At 34.9% G+C, this 4,190-nt stretch overlaps 1 long non-coding RNA gene across 1 annotated transcript; it reads right to left on the reverse strand.

Annotated features, from left to right (window-relative positions):
• LOC110264631 lies at nt 3,402–3,830 on the reverse strand. The gene is made up of 2 exons (XR_002350803.1): nt 3,582–3,830; nt 3,402–3,432 (listed from the first exon to the last, which is right to left on the reverse strand). It is a non-coding gene; the product is annotated as an uncharacterized LOC110264631 (long non-coding RNA).

Consider the following 4,190-nt stretch of genomic DNA (forward strand, 5'->3'; position numbering starts at 1 on the left):
AGGGAGTTGGAAAATATAGGGAGCCTCTGGGCATAGAATTACTCTCCGTATTACTTTCTCTGCACGTCTAGTTTCATTATGTATTCTCCATCTTTGTTTTCATTTTCCAGAGCTATGAACAACTAAACCCCTTTCATTGGGTTAGGGAGCTCTGTTGTAATTTGATGGATCAATACTAGTTTTTATTATTCTTCTTCTATCTTTTCTCTTGATTTTACATGAAAGCTTTCCATCTTCATCCAATTGGGTAGTTATCTTGGAAAAGAAGCTATTCATACTTGGATCTCTTCTGAACCTTGAAAGAGGAATGAAGAGATCAAGCTAGAAATGTTTTCTCATGCTGGACCAAATTGGGTTTGGATGGATATGTGACTATAATCCTCTCAACACTTGATTTGGGAAATGCATGTGGTATAATCAGTGACCATACTTCATCTCTTCTCATGAGCAATTGACCAAGGAATTGGCTATTGATCAAGATTTGAGAGATTGAATTACAAGAAATTGTAATTCAATCACTTAAGATTGCCAAGGAGATCAATGAGTGTATTGATTGAGGAAGAGATGAAAATGAAATTGATCCGGAGAATGCAACATCTCCTGATTCCAATGAACTCCCCATTTCTGATCTTACCCATTCTCTCTATTTTCTGTTATTTACTCTTATGAGCAATTCCCCCATTCCAATTTACAATTCTGCAATTTACTTTCAGTCATTTACTTTCAGTTCTTTAATTCTAGCATTTACTTTTTCTGCCATTTACTTTCCCGCCATTTTATTTTCTGCAATTCTCACTTCAAATTCTGATCTGCTCAACTAGAACATTCCTCTAATTAAAGTTGCTTGATCAATCAATCCTTGTGGGATTCGACCTCACTCTATTGTGAGTTTTTACTTGACGACAAATTTGGTACACTTGCCGAAGGAAATTTGTTATGAGACAAGTTTCCACGCGCATCAAACCTTTTTTGCGGCAAGCTCGATAACGCAGTCACGAAGAACCTAGTTTTTGAACCGTATCGGTTAGGAGTTTTAATTCTGTTTTTCGTAAATAGTCTCAGTTTGATGAACCAGACTCGATTCATGAGAGAAGAGAGGTAATCGGATAATATTATCATTATATTAGTATTAGAAACTTCTTGAATGATATTATAAGGTTACCTGATCAGTTTTAGTTAAAAACAGAAAATCGGTTTAACCGGGTTCACAATTTACTGGTGCAGCTTAGCACCAGCACTCTCTGATGACTTTAGCAATGCTAAGGTCTCATTATACATGTTTTATTATCATAATAAATATGTTACTAGTGTCATTTATGCTAGTAGCTCAGACAATAATTTTTAGAGATGTTTTTACAAGTGTTCCGATACATCTACTTTTAGTAGTTATACACTTGAGATATTTTAATATTATTTTAACCCACCTCCAAGCCAACCAATCACAACTCACCCTAAACCCCCAAAACCCCCAAGGCTGGTTCATTTTCTCCTTGTGGCCAAAATTTCCAAGAGAGAAAAAGAGAGAAAAGTTTTTAGTTCCAAATCTTCAAAGCTTGATTTCTACTGAACTAAAACTCAAATCAAAATTCCAATCCGACCAAAATGATTCTCTCTTCTTTCTCTACATGATAATATGACTTATCAAGGCTGGAATCAAGGTGATTTGGCTGCACCATCTCCCTTTTGCTTCGGTTTCAAGGAAACATGCTTAAACATGTGTTTTCTTGATGTTCTTCCTTAGGAATCATGCTTAACTTGACTCGAGGGCCAAGAAATGTTAATTTCCAGAAATTTTAAGGTGTGAAATCCCTTCCTAACATGCTGAGTGAGATTCGATCAGTTGAGGGTTTTTGAATTTAAAGTTGTTCTTGATGTGATTTAGAAGGAAAAAGTGCTTAAGGACCACCTGAAAGTATAACCGAATTAGGAGCAGTAAAACCAGGTAGGGTTTGACAAAATTAATCTTGATTGATTGTTTTTGAGTTGTGTGATTATGATATGGTTTGGCTATGCTTGAAGTTGATGATTTATATGAGTGATTCTTGTTGAAAATTTGATGAAATTCAAGCTATGAATTTGTGTTCTTGAGTGCAGTTGGAAACCAAAACCCTACAGCTTAAATTGAGGTTCAATTTGTGTTAAAATCATGTGAAAAAGATAGGGTTTTAGTGGCTGGGAATTTATTATGAATTATCGTAAAAATCGGTTGCTGAAAAGGCTGAAAAACGGGTAAAAACAGAGAAAGAATCTGAAGAATTTACGAAGAACACGAATAACACTTTGAGTGTGATGAAGAACAATGAAGAACAGGCTTTAGATCTTTAAAAGGGCAAGAAAGTAAAATTTTTGCTGTTTGAGCGGTTATTTGGTAATTTCTGAAAGTTAGGGTGGTTAAAGTAGAAATATTAAAAGTTACGGGTGGTAAAAAGTAAATTTTAAAGGTTAAAAATTAAAGTGGGGTAATTTTAAAAAATTTAATGATAAAATAATAAATAATAATAAAGTATTAAATAATAATATTTAATTAAAAATAATATTTTAATAAAAATAATAAAATAATACAGAAAAGACAGTTTTCTGTAAAATCTTTATAAAGACAACTTTAAGCGCAGAATCTCATAATTACCTTCATAAAATACTTAGGGAGTGGTAAGAACATATTAGTGAGGCAAAGATAAAAGAAAGATAAAAAGATAAAGAAAAGATAAAAACTAAAGAAAAGTCTGTAAAGTTTTAACGATAGAAAAACAGACAGAGAATAGCAAACGAACTAGGGCAACATAGTTAGACCTTGAGTTGCGACTAGGGTTAGGATTTATATGAAATGTTAAACTATTTCAGTATAGACTTAATGAACCTATACTTCGGACAGGCTAACTATTCATACCAAAATTTACATAAGCTTTAAATACACATGTTAAACAGAAAAATCAGAGCAGAGTAAAGGGACTAAGAGCAGAGGACTTATTGAAAAGTTATTTGTTGCTTGAGGCAACCCAAGAGATATTGTTTATTTATTTGTTGCTTAAAGCAACCCAAGAGATGTTTGTTTATTTATCGAGTAAACACTCAATCCGGTCCTTGTCCATTTCAAATTCGGACAAGGCGACCCCTTACCATAAAAGTCACCCACGCCGGTCCCTGTCCGTACCTAAAATAACCCATCGCGCCCCCTCTCTTGTATCCCCCATCTAAAGTTGACAAAAAAGTTTGATGTGACACTTATCAGCACTGATCTGGCAGTTAGTCCAGAGTTAAGTGCCAACTTGGATTAGAGTAAATGGACAAGGTCGATTTGTCCCCTGTCACATTCAAAAATGACGCCGTTACTAGGTTAAGAAGGAAGAAACGTTTCCTAGTTCCGACTGAAGTCTCCAGATTTGAATGCAGCATTGCTTTTATGAGTTGCCTAAGAAGCACTTCTTGAAATGCCTAGAAGGAAGCATAAAACTTTGTTAATGGATATATTCCAGGAAAAAAACAACAGGTTTCCTATTACTAACAATTCAATCAATATGAAAATCATATATAATGATCACTAAGCTTCAGATTGAAAAATGCACACAATGAATTCCTTTCACCTGCTGTGAATGCAAAGATGGCAATGCTACGGTGACCACTCAAGCAAGGATTATAAGTGATCCAATGCTTGCTCTAGCAAGAACACCAGACAGCAAATTTTCTAAGGTTATGGCCATTAAGTCGAGCAGTGGCCGTACATCAGAGACCTAGTTATAGAAAATGAAGCAGTTTAGTTGTTGGAAGCCGAGAGATCTAACTAATTGTAAAATAATTTTCTAGGCCAAAGAATGCACATTCATGAACCTAGTGCTTGGAAAATTTTAGTAAGCATTCCTCAATAGAGATTTGGAGCAAGATATTTGAGTTCAGCTCTTGCTCTCCAACAAATTCTCCAGAGGCTTGAAGGCTTTTTCTAAGATGCCTGCAAAGGTCATCAACAAAACCAAATTCTATCGATCCTCTCTCAATTCTAATTTGCACAGCCAAAGATGTTGCAACTTGAATAATGCTAGCTTTAAGGTGGGGATCATGTAAGACATTTTTGTGGTCCAGATGACGTATGACAGAAGCTAGAATCAATTGTTGATTCCCTGGAAAATAAGGTGAAAAAAAATGGCAAATTCATGGGACATGAATACAAGATTTTGCATAAGAATCTTATATGGCAT

This window comes from Arachis ipaensis, chromosome B07, assembly GCF_000816755.2.
Source record: "Arachis ipaensis cultivar K30076 chromosome B07, Araip1.1, whole genome shotgun sequence".
In the NCBI taxonomy this organism is placed as follows: domain Eukaryota; kingdom Viridiplantae; phylum Streptophyta; class Magnoliopsida; order Fabales; family Fabaceae; genus Arachis; species Arachis ipaensis.